Source organism: Alligator sinensis, unplaced genomic scaffold, assembly GCF_000455745.1.
Source record: "Alligator sinensis unplaced genomic scaffold, ASM45574v1 scaffold1190_1, whole genome shotgun sequence".
Lineage (NCBI taxonomy): Eukaryota > Metazoa > Chordata > Crocodylia > Alligatoridae > Alligator > Alligator sinensis.
In genome coordinates, this window is record NW_005842969.1 from 43,222 (window position 1) to 62,602 (window position 19,381).

The following is a 19,381-nucleotide window of genomic DNA, read 5'->3' on the forward strand; positions in this document are numbered from 1 at the left end:
CCTACATTTCTTGACTCTTAAGAGTTTTCTTTGCTGATCAGTCCTTTCTTCTATTCCTTGTAGGTTCTCTGTTCATTCCCAGTACCTTTTTTGGTTATTCATCTAGTCAGGTCCAGAGCCCTTCACCACAATTTCCTCCTCCTTGCTCCAGTATCTTTGTTAAGATATCCATTTCAGACAGGTTTTGCACTTTTGACTTATAGTAGTGATTTTAAACCAGGGTGCCCCAGTACATTGGGGTGCTGTGAGATCCACACACTATTAGCACTGTTAGGTATACAAACACCTACAACACGATTCACAAAAGAAACCCAGAGATTTCAAATAGACATCCATAGTGTTAGGAACCTTCTGACCTGTTGTGGGCTTTCCGAGTTCTTAGCAACAGAAGAATCTGACTCAGTTATTTTTTTCTGTAGAGTGAAAACTAAGATCTGGCATTTTCAAAGAGGTCCCGAGTCTAACAAGGTTGAGAACCATGAACTTATAGGAGTACTTGGCCTCCTCCACATTCAAATGAGCTCCTCACTCCACTTGACTTCACTAATAACATGATAGATTTCTCTATCCCTATTCAAATCAAACCTTGGAGGGCCTAGAGCAGACTCCCAAATCTATCCCAGCAGAACCTCTTTCACCATGCTGCCTCAAAGGGATTTTGACCCAAACAGATTCTTCTTTCCATTTCCCCAATAGCCTATTACATTAGCCACCCCTTCTAGTTTTATTTTTATCTTTCCAGAGCAGCACACACCCTTCTATACCTGTGTTCCAGTCATATTTGCTATGCCACCAAGTTTCTGCTTGCCCTACAAGGCCCAGTTTCATATCCTGCCCCGATAGGTCTAGTTCCTCCATTTTGTTGCCCAGGCTCCTGGTATTTGTTTCATCAAATGTTGCAGTTGTTTTTAACTGATCACAGCTGGGTTAGGCACAGTCCTGCCACCATGAGTATTGCTTGCAGCTACTGACCGCTAGTCTCATCAATGCAAGCGCTTTCTTTCTCTCTGCTGTTCATCCTTCTTCCCAATGACATTCCTTCATCATTGCTGCATCCTTATTTACTTACTTTTCCTCTTCCCTGTTTGGAGAAAGGGTCAAGGAGAGACTCATTCTCCTCATTTTTCAGATTAAAGCTATTCTTATCAGTAGGCTTGGCAGAATTCCACTTTATTTTTTAATTTTTTTGTAATTTCAATGGCTAAAGTTGATGTTTATCTTTTAAGCATTTATTTTGACTTTAATGGATATAAATTTTCAGGGTTGCACACATGTCAAAATATAAAAAGTAAATATCCATAAATCAATAAATCTTACCTGTTTTAAATCACTTTGTTCATTCAAAAGGCAAGAGCCAGGTGGGGCAGGGACCAGAAGAGGAAGGCAGTGGCGCACTCAGAGCTCTGGAAACACTGGGAGAGGTGGCAGCCACCCTCAGCCCGCTGCTCACCGCCCCACTTTCCACCTTCCTCTGGCTTAGGGCCTGGCAGGACCCTACTGCCAAACTGGAGCCGCAGATACTCTTAACCTTCACTCTCTCCCCTCTCCTCTCTAGCCTCTGGGTAGGGGTTTTAAGTAGCCTGTTTTCTCCCTCCAGCCTGCTTCCCCCCCCACCTCACCCCCAACTGTAAACAAGCAGCTAATTGCTTAATTGAGTCATTAGACTCAATTGTTTTCTTCTAACCCCTTTGCCCTTCCATTTCCCTTTCTCCACTGTCCCCTTTTTATAAATTTCAATTATTACCAATGGAAATATTTTTCCAAGGATGAGTGTGAGGTGAAATTGGTGTTTGTCGATAAAAACTGAATCCTGCCAAGCTTACTTGTTGGTCATGTCAGCTTCAGTCAATCCCAGAAACCAATTACCCCAAGCACTTAGGTGGCGCGCATCTTCCCCAGAAAACTTATGAAAGTATCCTAGTGGTCAAACATCCCAAAGCCTTCCTCAAAGCACAAGTCCTTGGGCTATCTATTGATCTTCGTTATCATGCCTTCACCCTCCTCGAGGGGTGGGAAGTGATCTGCTGAAGGTCACCTGAACTTCCACTTCTTCTGAGCATCTTCACCAGTCCAATCTAGCCATCTGATTGATCCCTGCAGGAATCTTGCAGCATCGTTATTCTCAACATGAAGGATGTTCAATGGACTCTGCCACTCCCAGCAGGGTCCTTGTCAGCAGCAGGTTCCCATCACATATTTTGCTCCTCGTAATTGTAGGATCAAGACATGTCTCTATTTTCCAGATGTGCTCTGGTAGCAAGTTAGTTGATCCTTCTTACCAAGGAGTCCCCAGTCATGGAGACTTGCTTATTTCTAGCATTGATGTTGAATCATTCGCCCTTCTTTTCATGTTTTTGTCTACAGGCCATCCTCCTTCATGTTCTTACCTCTAGCACCAGTAGCCAGAAATGCTCCTTTTTCTTTGCAACTGCTGCAGAGACAGATCCCAGCATGCAGGGCTGGTGGGTGGGGTTGGCACAAGGCCCTGTCCAGCCCACAGACTGGGCTCTGTGCCTTTCACCTGGTCCATGGGGCCAAAACATTTAGCCCTAAATTTGCATTATGACAGATAAAAGAGGCCATGTCAAGCTGCTTGTCCAATTGTCTGCTACCAAGCAGCTAAGCAAAATGGAGAGTTGCAAATACATCACACCAATGCTATGGTGCACTGTATATTGGCTGCCTGTCACTTCCAAACCTACAGCAAGGTCCTTACCATTACCTTGAGAGGCCTTACTGCACATATGAGTCTCACCGCTTTTAGTGCTTAGACCAAGATGGGACAGGTCTTTCCCCCATAACGAAAACGAAATACCCAACATTACAAAAACAGCTCCAGAAAAAGTCACTTGCATAAGTCCCTCTTGAAGCAGCTGAAAACAAGCAAAATTATCAACTCCTCTTCACGCTAGTATAACTATGGTGCTCAACTTTCTATGCAGTTTTGAGATGCTAAAATGATATATGTGCAGAGAGAGTGGCTTTTTTCCTCTGCCTTTCATAGAAAGGAAAACATGCCCTCGCAGTGTAGTGGGGGATGGAAAGGCAGGTAAGTAAGCCCAGTGAGATCATTATATGACTTCATGAACAGTCATGGATTTTTATGGTTGAAAGAAATTACTATTTATCATCTTTGATTTAGCAGCCAGGCACGGCTGAAACTCTGCTTCTCTGGAGATTCTTGTTACCCAGTCAAACCCTGAGAAGGCAAGATGACTTATAATCCTTGTGGGCTCTTGGGTTACTGACAACAACGAATCCACCTCAAAAGGTATGTAGTTTAAGAGTGGCACGAATGAGCCTGGATTCTTCTCTCGCATTCCAGGTCATGTTAAGCCTTTAATGAGAGTAATATGCTGAGGCTTGGTATTAAAGTAAAGAGCAGTTGGGTTTATTGGATGCATCTAACATGACCAGTCATCTGGTGTCCTGTACCAGCATGCATTAAGGGCTTGCGTAAAACCCAGCTGGATTCCTCAGGAACTCTCTCCCCCACAATGTTTCCAAAGTCTTTGTAGGAAATATGGATGGGAGCTTTCCAAGCATTATTTGCCTAAATGTTAAGGTTACCAGTGGCCCATAAAGACTTTAAAGAGGCAGGACATATACAATCTGAACTTCTACAGTAAAACACAATCAGGAAGGAAACAAAAAATGCCTTTAATCCAAATGAGTCAAGAACTGTGCAGCTCTTCCTTTCCCATGCTGTCATAAAGAAAATGGGAAGGGGAAAGAATAATCAGGTAATAACCAGTTGGTTCTAAGGAAGGTACACATATACCTAAGCCCCATGAACTATATGTTTGTCAGGGCCGTACATGTACCCTGTGCCTACACAGGCATAAAGGCTGGGACTGCATAGCCCTCTCTCAGTGCCATTACCATATTTACTCACATGCCACAGTGCATCTTTCCCCGCTAAAGTTAGCCTTCCAAACTGGGAGGGTATCTTTTAAGCAGCAGAGTGGATTTTCTTCATTAGAATAGAAGCATAGAGACACTTTGTTGCAAAATGGCTGCCACCTTCTCTGTGGAACAGCAAGCAGAAGGGGAAGAGCCCAGTGTTAACCCTTTCACAGCTGCAGTCAATTTGCTGTCTGAGAGAAGCTGGCTACCATTTTGCAACCCAGTGTCTCTATGAAAAGGCCAGTTCTAAGCCATGGCTCTGGAAAAAAATTCTTTTTTTCTGCATTCTGCCTTCCAAAATGGATTAGAGACCTGATGAAGAATATCTTGCATTTGAAAGCTTGTCTAAATTTATACTAACTACGTAGTTGGTCCTGTGCGGGCCGGGAGTGATCCGGGCCCTTTTTCGCGCCGCACGGGCTGTGGCCAGCAGCCTGGGCACGCTGGGTCGGAAAAAACAGGCAACACGCTAGAATTAGGCACGGACACGTAATGGTTGATTCAAGATTGTTTACTTACACCGAAGATGGTCGCGGTGTAGGCTGGACAGTTTCCCAGGCACAGCTCCGCTTAAATCCTCGTTTGAGGACTCACACAATATTCGGATCTCTCCCACAGAGTTGTCGAGGCTCCGTGGATCCTTTTGCGCACAGGGAAGAGGGATACGTCGAGGATTGCGCTCGGTGACGGGGAGAGGCTAGAGGCTGATCAGACCCCTGTTGCCTGCTTGAAATGCGCTGGGTCCAATAGGCTCCACAGCGCTTAGAGATCTTCACACAGTGTGAAGTCTCCTCCTGGTGTTCATGGAGTCCTCCAACTTGGGCGGAAACCACTCAAGCTTTTTATACGGCTAGCAAGCCAATCACTAGCCACCATATGCGAATAATTTAACGCAAGCCAATAATGGGGCTCGAATTATAATACAAATGGCGGGAACTCTTTGCAAAGTGCATTTCTGTGCTGCAAAGAAAGCCACAAATTGACGGGAAAATAATTCAGTGGTGCCAAAGCACACACAAAACAAAAATCACACCCTTGGGTTGTGACAGGTCCGATAAAAGATATCACCTTAAGAAACCCTTGCCTCTTCCGAAAACAAGGCCTGTATATGTGGCATGTGAGTAAATGCAGTATCTCATGTATTATATGACAAGAGAGAATGCAGCAAACTCACTTGTGCAGGGAATCTGATAAATCTTCAAGTACCTGAAGGGCAATTATAGAGAGGATGAAGATAGGATTTTCTCTGTGGCTGTAGGGGACAGGAGTAGGAGCAATGGACTCAAGCAGAAGAAATTTTGGTTGGAGATTAGGAGGAACTTGCTGACTATGGGGGTGACTGATCATTCAAGAACAGATTACCTAGAGAAGTTGTAGAATCTCCATACCTGGAATATGCTAGAGCAGATTAGGCAGATACTTGACTTGGGATGGTTAATCAGGGATGATCCTGTTTGAGCAGGGGGCTGGACTAGATGACATCAGGAGGCTGATCCCAGCCCTACTTTCCTATTATCCCCTGATCTTTGCATTTGCATTTAATGGGTGTTCCTTAAAAAATATGTGAGAATAATGTCAGTTGGCTGCCTCCTGGATAGTCAGGTGAGATATTTCATGCTGACTCCCATGCCTTTGCCGGGGTAGAACCTGAGTTCACAGCAGTGGTTCCAGACTTTGCACATACCATGCAATATGCAGACCACAACTAATATTCTGCCTTTTCAGGGAATGAAGCTCACTGGCCAGAGGACAACTAAAATGTTCCCTTCCCTCAAGAGCTCATGGACTATACTATGAACCTCAGGAATCCATGTGCTGGCTCTCTACAAAAGTGCCCCATGAGTAGCAACCCCGACAAAGGCAAAAGATGCCATTTGGTCGATGGCCAGAACAGCAGAAATGGAAAAAAAATCAGATATTCCAGCAGATGTGTGATTGTGGGGAAACCCTTTTAAGGCTGGTTGCACTAATGGCTGGAGCCCTGGGCAAAGAAAAAACAGAATTGTTACAAAAACAATAGATATTCTCAGCTCAGTTCTGCAAGGCACAGGGGGATGTACTGTAGTATGTCTACACTGCTTCCCTGCTGCTCCCAGGGGTACCAGATGCCAAACTTGGGAAGGAGGCAGTGAAGCTGTGCTGAGGGTGCCCATGCCACTGCTGTCCATCTCTCCCCACTGTTCAGATCAGCTTCACCATCTCTTTTACAAGTTTCCCATCTTGGAAGTCCCTGTCCTTTCCCACTGTTCATCTTCTCAGAGTCCTGTGGTCACAGACATCAGGCTCTGACAGCACTGAAGGAGGTCACAGCTTTCCTGCCCTCCATGCCCTGATACAGGAACATGAAGAGGCACAAGGTGCACATGTGGCTCTAATAGGTGCTACTCAGTAAAGCTTGGAGCCACCATGGACCACCCCCCCCCTCTAACTACAGCACCCTGAAGAACCCTCCTCTGGGAGTTACCCTGGTCTCTACTTCCCTGCTGCCCCCTCAGCTCGGCTCATGGGGAGGCTGTGCTGTGTCTTTTGCTCTTTATGCAATGGCTGTAATAGGAAGGGACCATGTGAGCGTGGCAGAGTCCAAACACCTGTCTACTCACCTGTATGCAGCATGCAAGGCTTAGCTATATGCCAATGTTTCTGCATCTGCGGGGGCCAGGAATCAGCAAACAGGAAGGTTTTCAGAGTAATAACTGTGGATCCCGTGCTTGGAGGAAAGTGACTCTACTGGTTTGTGTGTATCTGCATTTGGGGATATTTTTAGGAAAGCTGAGTGCTTGCTGTGCTGGATGGCCCTGTGAGTGTTCAACCAGGCCTTATGCACTCTGGGCATATAACCTGTCCCTGGTAGCCAGGTTAGCAGTGCTGATTCAAGTGGACTAGTTATATAAAGCAGCTGCAGGTACTCTGGTGTGACGGTAGTTCTAGGTGGAGTAGGCAGGCAGGATTTTACCCAACTCTAACAGTCCTCTCCATTACCTGGGAGAAAGGAGGGGGAGAAAAAAGGAGCACAAAATTTGGGATAGTATATTTGGAGTGCACAGCAGGGATGGAGGGAATTTGGGAGCAAGAAAATGGGAAACAACAAACAAGAGCTTTCAGAGGGTGTGTGGTTTATTTCTATTTAGGTACAGTGCTGCACTGTTTAGAGAACACAGCAGATTGACAAAATACCCATTGTGACCTGTGGAGGATGCTTTACTTCTTCCCTGAAGACAGAAGACTTTACTTGCATATGAAATGCCAGTTATTGTCAATCCTGAAGGAACAATGTTGTAGCCTCGAAGCACTAATATCAACTGTGTGCAGCCACCAAGTAAATTCTGACTTTTTTGGCAACTGGATTCAGTAATTGTTGCCACAGATGCAACACAGAGAAGGGCTAGCAGAAAGAAAAGTAATGGGAATTGAAACTAAAGAGGAGTGGAAATTTATAACCTGAAGAGGAAAGAGGATCAGGAGATGTTCAGTCAAACTGGAACTATTGCATCATGATGAGACACTCAGCAAAGGAGATACAGAAGCTGTCTCTGAATATTCATTCAGAGGACTGGACCAAAGCTCACCTCAGGGTAGCTGCTTGCTTCTTATTGTGAGGATGCTCAAAACTGTTTCTCTAACTGTTGTAAGGGGGCAGGCAGTCATCACTGGCAACTGCTGTTAAGAAAAATGGATAGAGAATTCAGGGAGGGGCACAAAGGCAACAGGATCCTGTGTTATCTCCTAGGTAGAGCTACAGAGATTATTGACGATTTGAGGAACCTTGGGAGACATCTTAAGAGGAAAGTCTACGTAATCTTCTTGGTAAGGCCCTTTGCTCCCACAAGTGAGAGGAAGAAGAAAACAGAACATACTGGAAGTTGTGACATTGGCTACGTGACTGGTGTAGAATGGAAAGTCTGGGTTTTGTGGATCATGAAGCCACATTCTTAATGTGGTAGTGGTACCAGTAGGATAGCCTGCATCTCTGATATATATAGTGCCAAATCCTCTTCATTAGAAACTATCTAGAAATAGGAGGGTGTTAAGCTGTAAGTTCAAGGGGAAAGGGTTAAGTGGCAAAAGCCTTACAGACATAAGCTCAAGGCACCATGAACACACTGAAACAAAATAAAAAGAAAACTCTCAGTCAGTTGTCTATATACCAACATGAGGAGTCTGTATAATAAATCAGAAAGAGGAGTTGGGAATAATAATTTATAGGAAGAAATTTGGCATTGCTAAATGCAGTGTGACACTTCCCATAATCAAGAGTTGGAAATCACTAGCTACAGTGATCAGCTACAGCCTGAGGAAGGTTTGAGTAGGTAAAAATGTGTGGGCTGGCACTCTGCATGAAAGTCATCATTACCCAGTTTATAGTTTGGAGAAATATCAAGGCAAGTCTGGGAACCAATTGGACTTACCTGGTCCAGACATAAACAAGAAGTTGAGGAGGGGATGTGTCCTTTGCCAACAGTGGGGTCCACAGTGCCGTAGAGCAAGCCCGCTCAGCTTAAACATGAGAGCTCTGTAATACAGTTACAAGTACTCATTTTATATTGATGCATACAAACCCAGACTCTCACCTGCAGACTCTGGAGATAGGGCAGGTGACATATGAAGCCCATTTCCCCTGTACCTCCATTTGATTTTTTGAGTTCTGATTTGCCCAATGAACTTAGTGTAATAAACTGACTTACTTCAATAAAATCATGACTTAATCTGGTAGCTGTTCACTATGCAACAGTGGCTGCATCTACACAAGATGCCAAGTACACAGTTGTTACTGTGCAGTCATTTAGTACTTGCATACACAAGTACTAAATGATTACATGGTAACTGGAGTTGCTGCACAGTAGTGTCTTTGAACAGCTTTTTGGTGACAGTGACTGCACAGTAGCTCATTACTACTGTGCAGAAGCAGCATTGCATCACACTTCATGTCACACAATGCTACTGCGCAGTAGTAATGAGCTACTGTGCAGTCAGCATCTCATGTAGACATGGCCAGTAGCATCTTTCTAAAGTCTGGCATTAAGTATTGCATGAACCCAGTCCCTGGTCTAAAGACCTTACAGCCTACATAGATGAGAGGAGAAACTGATGGAGAGAGTTGCCTGATCTCATACAGCACATCCATGGCTGCATTATCACCAGCCCTTAGACCTCCTGAGTCCCAGCCCCATGCCCCAGCCATGGAGCCACTCTACCACTTGGACTAATTAGAGAGAACAATAGGTTGCCTAGTAATGCTACCCTCTTAGCTCCTCCAAGACCTGCAGAACCACATAAGGTCAAAACATGCATGGAGTACATTAAAAAAAAGTGCATGTGGCTCAGTAGACAGAGTTCCTTCTGCTCTGTTGGGGTTGGTGCAGTGGTGAAAACAGAGGTAAAGTAAAGCCTGCAACCTACTTGTAATGATCATTAAAGTTACTGCTGGCTGTTAGCATCACCAGCCTGAGCAAATGCTAATCTCCCCATTTCTCCAGCTCTCCCTGAAGTTTCAACTGGGTTCAGTGCTCTCCTTCACTTATAGAATCTATCCCCAAGTCAACACATAACTGTTGTGTTTAACGGCTGCTGCATGTCTCTCTATATATAGTTCTTTAAGTACCGTGCAGGATCCCTGAGGATGAAAGAGTCTGTATCCCTGTAGAGATAATAACAGAACTCTCTTGAAGCATGGGCTGCCTGCCGTTGCCACCACACGTGCCTCTTCAGACTCTTGTTTCTGCCTGCCCTCGGTGAGACAGCGAAACTCGCTGCTCAGGGAAGTGCGCTGTTGTGTAGCCTGGCACCTTTTCCTGTACAGGTAAGGCGCTTGGTGGTTTTATGGTTGTTGCTTTTGTAGTTGGAGGAGTTTCTCATATTGCTGGGAGCCTCGGGGACTGGGGCAGCAGACACCCAGGCCTTTCTTTGAAACCATAGTGGAGACAGGGCAAAGACAGAATTGAGCCAACATCAGCCTCATTGTCTGACTGATCCAGGGAAACCACAGAAATCTTTTCTTTGGTAACTCAGTGCTGCTGAAGTCAGAGCCTGCACTGGGTAGGGACCTAAGCCCAGAGCTTCATAATGATAGTACATGAGACCATCAGGTAAACAGGTAGTTTATTTCCATTAGATTCTAGTTTCGTTTTCCCTCTCATGGATTGAGGATGATCAATATTTAAAAAAAAAAGAAAAAAAAAGTTGTCATGGGAATAGCAATATTCCATAGCTCTGGTGTTGGATTTTTTAAGCTAACTCCAGAGGGACAGAATTGAATGTGAAATGTCTATTTTTATTAGCAGTATTTATAAACTGCTGGCTCACTATCGGTAGTATTTTTCTTAAGGGTTTAATAATAAATACTACTAACTAATAAAATAATGTATTACATTATAAGTAACATTAATTAACAACTAATGTTTTGCATCTCTACAGAGTTTTTCAGGCAAGGATCCATGGTGCTTTGCAAACAATTAAGATCGCAAGGCCCTCAGTGATGTGTGCCTTGTTAGTTACCCCCATTTTAACAGAGATAGAGGCAAGGTAACTGAGTCCAAAACATACCAGCCAGAGTGCCTGCAGTTAGACCTTTATGTAAAAGACTTGATTTTTCAGATGTGCTGAGTACTCAGAGCTCCCACTGATGTCAGAATGATCTGCAAGTACTCAGCCTCCCAGAACAATAGAGCTGTCCGTAATATGTGGGTTTGTGCCTAACTACAGGCTCCCAAACTTGAAAAGTATTGGCCCTAGTAACTTGGCCCAGGCCCCACAGGAACAGATCTCTGAGATCTCCTGCCTTCCAGTCCTACTTCCTGCCACCATTCCACTTTGCCCTGCCAGAATGCATGTCCTTGATCTTCATCAGGCTGACCAAAAGACATGATTCTTTGTTCTAGGATTCCCAGCATCACTGCCAACCCATCTCAAAAGCTTCCAATCATATTTGTGCTACTTGCCATTCATTTCTGTAGTGGCAAACTTTTGAGGCATGATGCTCCTTGCAAAGAGGGAAGGAAGAAGTGGGAAAAGGACAGTCTTGCAGGGTATCACTAATCTTCTCTTTACAAAAATTGGTGAGATGTTAATTCCCAAAATGTTGAAACAGGACAACTCTGAAAAGAGGGAGAACTTAAGGGGGAAGCTGAAGGCAGCAAACAGATGTCAGATGTGGGAGTCGATAGGAGCGGAAAACTAGAGCTGCTTGATCAAGCCAATGGCAAAATTGGAAGAGGGGAGGGCACATGTGTAGTAAAAGGAAAACTAGAGTGGTCATGGGACCATCTCCAGAAATCCTTCTGGTGCTTTGCTCCAGGCCAGATCAGGAACTTTAGTGCTGAGAACGAAAAGGTGCTGTTGGATTTTGAAGACATTGTAGAGGAAAATCCAGCAAGATTTTAGTGACAACATCTCTGGTGTTGTGCAAGTCAAAGATGGCATCAAGGTAGTGGATTTGTGAAATAAGGGAGTTACTGAAGCTGCAAATTTTGAAAAAGAGGAGGGAGGAAAGGGAAAAATATGGGATATAAGAATGCTTACAGAGATATAGGGTGTGCCTACACGGTATGTTTACATAGACATACGTAAATTCATAGGCAATGCGTAGGGAGGATGCGGGGGGGCACGTGCCCACCCTGAGGCTGGCTGCTGCTGAAGCCATTGCCAGCTTCTGCAGGTGGTCGCCACTTGCTACCCGCCTTCACCGCTGCCGCCATCTGCGGGCAGTTCCTGCTTACCGCTCACTGTGTGCCCCGCCGCCAGTGTCCATGGGCAGTTCCCGCTCACCACCACCGCTGGCATCCGCAGGTGGTTTCCGTTTATTGCCACCAACACCTACGCTGGTGTCTGCAGGCGGGCCTCGCTCACTGCTCACCACCATGGTGCACCCCCCCCCCCTTCCCTGTCTTGGAAGGCACCAGTTGCTCATGCCTAAGCTAGTTTTAAACCAGCCAGCTCAGGGATTACTAACCAAGAAGGGAACTTGGCCTGGGTTAAGTGTTAAAAGTGTTTACTCAATTTCTTGTGTTGGCTTTGCAGCCTGTGCTGAGTTTTGTGCTGCCTTAACTACATAGTGAGCAATATCTAACAGTGACTGCAGTGTAGACAGACTAATATGCTTACCTGGCAGGGGAAATACCCTGACCGAGGTAATGCAATTAAAATGGTACTATATAGTGGAGGGTGCACCCTTGCCTGTTTGCAGACAGGACTCCCTATGAAAGCCTCATAGTTAGCTTCCCACTGGCCAGCTTCCAGGGGGAGGATCTTGGCTACACACCAACTTTATGAAAATAGGAGACTCCTCCCTAGCTTGCTCCTGCGGCTGTATGGCTGAGGACAAATGAAACTTGGGGCATCTGAACCCCAAGCTTCTGGGCTTGGGCTTGCATGTAGGATGCCTGCCAAAGGATTTGGAAGTATCTGAAGCCCCAGGCTGGGGTGGAGGATACTTGCCAGTAGTAGAGCTGCATATAGTTCTTGAATGATTCAAACAGATTTGGACCTGATCTGACTAATTTGACCTGGGATATGAAAAATGTTCCTTAAAAAAACCAAAAAAAGTAGAGCAATATGCATGAGGCTACAGAGCAGGTTAGATAGAGCTTTGCAGATTGCATTTGACTGTGAAAAGTCTGACATAATTTTAGAGTTGCATAGGCAGTGTGTTTATCCCAAAGAGTAGGCAGGTGATGACTGGAGCCAGTCAGAGAAAATTTATTGGGACAGTACATGCAGAGCTGGCAGAACATGCAGAGCTTGCAGTGCTTTGCTACTGGGTCAGTTTTACCAGATTTTAATTTTGAATGTAAACTGGGTGAGGGAGGGGAGTTTTGGTAAGGTCTGAGTTGTCCTATTTCAACATTTTAGGATTTTTTGGTCATTTTTTTTGTTTTGAAATGACATTGTGTTCAGTTTGCAATTTTTATATTTTATTGCCTGCCTTTTTATTCCCTTCTACCAGCCCACAGCAGCAACATGGCCAAATTAAATCTTGCCATTCATTTGGTTTCTATGACATTCACCAAGTGTAAATTCACCTCTGCTCTGTTAGTCTGAAGTCAGGCAGAATGTAAGGTAGATTTGCACCTAATAGACTAACTAAATCAGACATAGCATCTGATAAAGTAAACTACTTATGAAGGCTTCTGCATCTCTGATTTATTTAGTCCAGTGATTCTCTACCAAGGTGCTGGGGCAACTGGAGATGTCCCTAGATCGTTTGAAGGCTGTCTGGAGGTGTGATGAGATAAAAGGGGTATAAGCAGATAGGCTAAACAAATAAGCCAGGCTCAGGCTTGTCCCTGCCTTGGGTTATCCCAAACCTCCTCTACCCAGCCCCTCTGCAAGGAAGTAAGCACTAATATATCCTAGTTTTTGAAAGCAGGTGCCACTCAGTTCACAAAAGGTATGAAGGGGTGCCTCAAGTCCAGTGAGGGGTGCCTCAAGGATTGCTATGCCCTCTCAAGGCCAGGGGGACTGGAGTTCAGAGAACAGCACAAATGAGACCCAAAAGGTGGAGAACCACTGAGTTGGTCTATGCCAGTGGTTCTCAATGCTTTTAGATTTGAAGCACCCCCATTAGACTCAAGGCACCACTCCCTAACTTTTGTGAATTGAGCAGCACCCCATTTTAAAAGCTAATTAATTTGTTACATTGTTTGCCTCCTTGCAGAGGGGCTGGGCAGTGGCTTCTCCCCTCAGTCTGCTCAGCCTGCCAACTGCCAGAGACCCCTCTCTGTAGTTTCTTCTGTCTTGCCACCTCCTCTTGCTCCTCCAAACAGCAGCTGCTCCAGGCTTCCTTATTCCACAGACATGGCAAAAGCTCACCAGGAACATCAATATTTCAGTGGCTTCAGACTCTGGACCCCGCATCCTTCTTCCCCACTCATGAATATTTAAAGATCCCTGTAGGGCAGAGAGCCCTATGTACTCTCCTCACATTTCCTGCAGCACCCTTCAAAGGATCTTCTGGCACCCCTGGCTGCCCTGGCACCCTAGTTGGAGAATCACTGGTCTACCCAGTGCAACTCTGCCCTGCCTTCCACCTGCTTTATATCACCCAACATTATTAACAGTGAGAGAAATAATAGCAGAAAGTCAAGCTGGAACAAAATGTGTTGCTCAGCACTAAAAAACGTGGGTTCCTTCTGTTTCTGTTCCTGGGGGGCGTCATTCTGAACTGGAACAAGGCCACACGGACACCTCAAAAGCCTCCACAAAGCGGCATCCCCTCCTTGTGCACGACTGTGCCCGTTCTCCCTGCCCTTGTTATACCTCCTGCGAGCCCAGCTGGCATCTGTGCCCCCTCATACACTCATAGAAAATGAGGGTTAGAAGGGACCCCAGGAGGCAGGGGTGATGTACAGGGGCTGCATGCCGGTGCACGTGCACCCCTTGAGCATAGCAGTGCACCCCCTACAAAAAGGTGCCACCGACGCCTGGTCAGCACTCGCCTGCCCTGGGCAGCTGTGAGGGCACAGTGTCTGCCGGAGCTCCCCCACTTCCCCCCACTGCACTCCCGCCATCGCCATGCCCCCCCAGCTGCCCAGGGCACACGTTGTTCATGCCAGGAGATCATCTAGCCCAGTGCTTCTCAGCCTTCTTTGCATCAGGACCCATTTGTAAACGTGGATGGGCCGTCCCGCCCCGGCGCCCCCTGCCCCCAGCTCCCCCGTGTGTGGGGCAGGGGCCCCAAGCAGCCCTCGCAGGCTGGAGCTCTGCCAGCCCGCAAGGGGAAAAAAAGCCCCCGTTTCCCACCTTTTTCTTCGTTAAAGGAGAATCCATGTTTCAGGTTGGTTCCTTTCCTATATTCTCGAGACTCACTTGTGGGTTGAGAAGCCCACGCCGACCCCCTTCTCAAAGCAGGACCAACGCCCCCCCGGCCATCCCAGCCAGGGCTTTGTGGAGCTCCCCCCAGGGCCAGGGGGGCTGAGGGAGTTCAGACAAGAGCCCAAGCGAGGCCAGGGCAGGAGGACGGGGGGCTGGGCCAGCGCTTGCCAAGGGGAGAGGGGGTGTGGGGGGGCAGCAGGTCCCTCCGAGGCTGCCCTGGTGGCGGGGGGGCGGACGAGCGGGCCAGGGCAGGTGGAGCCAGGGGCGGTGCAGGCAGGGGGCGGCCCCTGCTCGGGGAGGAGCTGCGGCGCGGCCGGACGGTGAGTGCCGCCGCCCCGGGCGGGCTCTCGGGCTGGGGGCTGCCCCCCTCGGAAACAGCGGGAGCCCAGGCATGGCTCTTAAAAAAGAAAAGTGGGGGTGTCTGCATTGCTGAGGGGCGGCGCGGAGATGCCCGAGTTGGGGAGGGGCTCTCCAAGGCTGCCCCCCCGGGGATGAAGGCGGCTGAGCGCTCCTGGGAGGCAGGCTGTGATGGCCCCTCCGGGGGCCTGTGCCAGCTGCAGGCTGAGGGGCGCAGGGGAGGGCAGTTTGTGGCTGTGCCCCCGGGTTGGCTCAGCATGGGCAGCCCAGCGAGGCTTCGACCCCTTCTGGAGGTGCAGAAGCAAGCCCCTGGCCTTGGCACGGAGCTGAGGGTGGGTGCGCATAATAAGACAAATGCCCCACATGCAGACAGCCGAGCGAGGGCCCACCAGGAGCTTTTTGGGGTGGTTGCTTTGAAAAATAGAAAGGCAACAGGCTTAAGGACTGGTGGTGGTGTACCCGCCACGCCAGCGGGGGGCTGGAAACACCCCGCATCTCTAGGAGCAAGTGGGGTGCGAAGCAGCTGGGAGCCCCTCACTCAAAGCACTTGCAGACATTAAAAGCAATCCCGTGTTCGCAGGGAGATTCTGCGGACACGGAGACACTCTTGCAAGAAGCTCTGCAAGCAAGAAGTGATGTTGCAGGGCCATTTGCCTGCTTTTTTTCATACAAAGCTTTCATCTTGACCAGCCTCCTGGAGCAGGGTGCAGAAAGGGATGTCAGCAACCTGCTGTCTGTAAAGTTCCACTGCATCCATCCGCATTGAGAAAACAGGGCAAGAGAGAGGAGATGATGTGATCTTTAACACTGGACTGTCAGCATGAGTTTTTGTGGCAAGCCCAGTGGGAGCTTGATAAATAAAGCACTCGGGACCTGACCAGGCAGCACGGCAGAGTATGAGACCAAGGCATTTTGAGGAGTCTTGGCCTAGGTCTGGCTTTCCCATTGCACACCTGGGCAGTTTGCAGACTGATAGGATGGTGCAGCAGCTGGCCACTGAATCCATTGTGGGCAGGAAATTAGATCCCCCCCATAACGTGAAGCTGTCTGGCAGGGGCAGCAAGTGTTGCATTACAACCTGCATTGTTTATGCATCCCGTGTGTCTCTTCTGTCACCTGATAGATCCAGCGCAGCTGCATTTCGTACTGATCTATTATACATATACCCACACCCTGCAGTTACTGCCTGAGCATGGGTGTACAACCACCAATAGCCCCATGCACTGAGTCCCTCTGAGCTGTACCACAGTGGTCCACAACTCATGGCTCATGGGCAGCACGTTGCCTGCAAGTCCCTCCAGTGTTGCTTGTGGCTGCAGGAAATTAAGATGTTAAATTAAACTAAGCTTGACAGGGAGAGTGAAGTGTGATGGTGCTTACAGGGCATTTCTTCTTCGGTACTGCTGCCCATGGGGCCACTGAGGGGTAGAGACTACAGCTCTTAACACACAGATATAGACTTTGATTGAGGCATCATGAGGAAGTGCTGTGAGCCTGACTAAACAAACCATAGTCTTCCCTTTTGGCTTTGAAATCCATGGATCTACTGCATTTGTCTTGGTCATCCAAAAAACACATTCACTCTGCCAGGCCCACAGAGCCGATGGAACGTGGGCTCCTTTTCGCTGCCCCTGTCAATAATGCAGTTGGCACCCAAGTTCCACAGCTGCCCTGCTGTGAAAAGAGATGTGTTTCTTAGGGTTACCACCTGTCCTGAAACTCACACCGTCTGTTTTGTGCAGCTGTGTACCTGCTTAAGCCAGCTTGTGGAATAATTAGAGAGACCTAATTATGCCTCAGATGCGATGAGACTGTTGTGAACGATCTCATGGGGAAAAAAAAGCAGTTGTCCCTTTATGCCAGTTTAAAATAGAGAGAGTTCTCAGAGCACAGTTCTACTCTGAACAATAGCCAAATAAGTAATTGGGTGATAGCACCTTGTATTTCTGTTACCCTGCAGAGATAGAGGAGCTAAGGGAGAGGGAATTGTAGGCCATCCTCTTCTGTGCCTTCCCACATAATTGTCTGCTCTGTGCAGGTTAGTTACACTTGTGCTAAATCCACTGAAGGCAGTGAGACTGCTTGTGAAGTCATGGAGGCAACAGGATCTCGCCTACTGAAGGATGTCACAGGCCATGTCAAGTGCCTTGGAAGGCTGTAGAGAAGCAATGGCTGGCCAAGGATCTCAGACCTAGAATGTGGAGGTATGATGATAAGTTTAGGTTTAATATTAGGATGGTTTAGGTTGGATATTAGGAAAATCTTTCTCACTAGGAGGGTGGTGAAGCACTGGCACAGGTTACCCAGAGAGGTCGTGGAAGCTCCATCCTTGGAGGTTTTTAAGGCCTGGCTTGACAAAGCCCTGGGTGGGATGATCTAGTTGGGGCTGCTCCTGCTTTCAGCAGGGGGTTGGACTAGATGACCACCTGAGGTCCCTCCCAACCCTCATTTTCTATGATTCTAAGGTGGTACACCTGTGGTTGCATCCCAGCGTGAATATAAAGGTCGTGCCAAGTTGACTCAATGCCATTGTGGGTAGGTGTAAGGGTCACACTATTACAACACAGCATCCTGCTGTGTCTTTGTCCTGCAAAATTGCACAGCACAATTGCCAGCCTTTATTTGCTATGACTCTTCTGAGTAGAATATGTGGGGCTCTGCACTATGGAGATCTTTAAATATTCATAGGAGTGGGGAAGAAGGATGCTGGGCCCAGAGTCTGAGACCACTGAAATATTTATGGTCCTGGTGATGTTCACCATGTCTGTAGAGCAAGGAAGCCTGGAGCAGGTGCTGTTTGGAAGAGTGCAGTGCAGATAAAACTACACAGATGGAATCTAGTCTGGGCCTCTGGTGATGGAGAACTACAGTAATTTCTGAGTCATTTGGGGCTCTCTCCAAAGTGAGGCTGGGGAGGTCCTTCTCCTAAAGCAATGATTGTCAACCAGGGGGCCATGATACCGTGGGATGCCATGAGATCCTTTCAAAGATGCCTTGGGGTGTCATGCAACATTAACACTTTTAGGTGTGCAAACATGATTCACAAGATAAACCTAGATATTTCAAATAGGAATCCATAGTATTAAGAACATTCTGCCCTGTTGTGGGCTTTCTGAGTTCTTTGTAACAGAAGAACTGCTGTAGCATTTTTCTGTAATCAAAAAACAAGTGGAAACTGAGAGCTGGCATTTTCTGAGGGCAACCTTGAGTCTAAACAGGTTGAGAACCACTGTCCTAGGGGCAGGTGGCCCACAAAAGCACCGCCTCTGTGGCTAGGCCCCAGGGGGGCATTCTCAGTGAAGGTCTGATCCACGTAGGAGGCCAGACGTGAGATGGGCTGGTGATCTGTAACATGGTGTAGTTTGCCTTGTTGCTGCTGCTTGCTAGTACTTCATGCTTTTTCTTCCCTGCAATGTGCTACTGTCTTGCTAAGTCTTGTTCTCCCAGGGTTCCTCCACATCCATGGTGCATAATGGCACTGGTGATGTACACCTTACTGCCCCCTGCTGGACAGTGTGGTGCATGGGCATGGAGGCACCATTGCCCTCTCCTGTGCACTGAAGCTCCCAATGGATTTCTACTTGAGGGGTCAGGTTTATCCACCCTCTTCATGGCAGACCCTGCTGCCGTGGGTAAACAGGAGTGCAGGGTGTTGTGTTTTTTTTAAATGATATATATCTGAATTCAACTGTTCTGTCTTCTGTGACTACTTCCTCGCTTTTTCATTCTTTGACCAACTGAACTATGACAAAGTCTCCTTCACAAGCAGAAGTCTGGATGCTCTGTTTCAACTGATGGGTAAAAAGGGAGGAACTTGAATTTACCTTCTGTCAGGCCTGTTTATTACTCTTCTTCCTATTTTGGGCTCCTATATTTTGTGTCAGTTTTATATGTTCTCTCAATCTTAGCCTCTATGATATTTGGAGGGTGGTGATGGTTTTCAAAAAAGCAAACAAAATGGTATTTAAATGAAAGTGAGAGCTTGGAACACAAATTTACACAATTTTTAAAATCAGGGCATCAAAATGTCGTTTTTGCAAGATAATCATAACCATCATTGTTGCTGGTCATCCACTTCCAGTAAACAAAAGTTTCATTCAGTGACACCTTTGATCTTGAAGAATCCAAAGAAAGAGATTTTTGGCACCTTATGAGATAAGCATGGGTACTTTCCATCTGCTACCTACCACTGGTTTTACTTCTGCTTTAAAAGAATGTGTTTTTTACTGCAGGGGTGTAGGTTGTAGCCATGTTGGTCTAAGGACATAGACAGACAAGGTTCTTTGGGTATATCTGGTATCTTTTATCAGAC

The 19,381-nt window shown here is 47.0% G+C and overlaps 1 protein-coding gene and 1 long non-coding RNA gene across 2 annotated transcripts in view; one reads left to right on the forward strand and one right to left on the reverse strand.

Moving 5' to 3' along the window:
- Positions 1 to 7,481: 7,481 nt before the first annotated feature.
- On the reverse strand, positions 7,482 to 14,766 carry LOC106723007. Its single transcript, XR_003091974.1, has 3 exons — positions 14,641 to 14,766; positions 8,313 to 8,416; positions 7,482 to 7,563 (listed from the first exon to the last, which is right to left on the reverse strand). It is a non-coding gene; the product is annotated as an uncharacterized LOC106723007 (long non-coding RNA).
- Positions 14,767 to 15,007: 241 nt separating this feature from the next.
- Positions 15,008 to 19,381, forward strand: part of GPR156 (G protein-coupled receptor 156) — a 31,198-nt gene continuing 26,824 nt past the window's right edge. The window contains exons 1-2 of the mRNA XM_025192821.1: positions 15,008 to 15,032; positions 17,108 to 17,273. The gene's annotated coding sequence lies outside the window, so the exon portion shown is untranslated. The remainder of the gene's footprint in view (positions 15,033 to 17,107; positions 17,274 to 19,381) is intronic.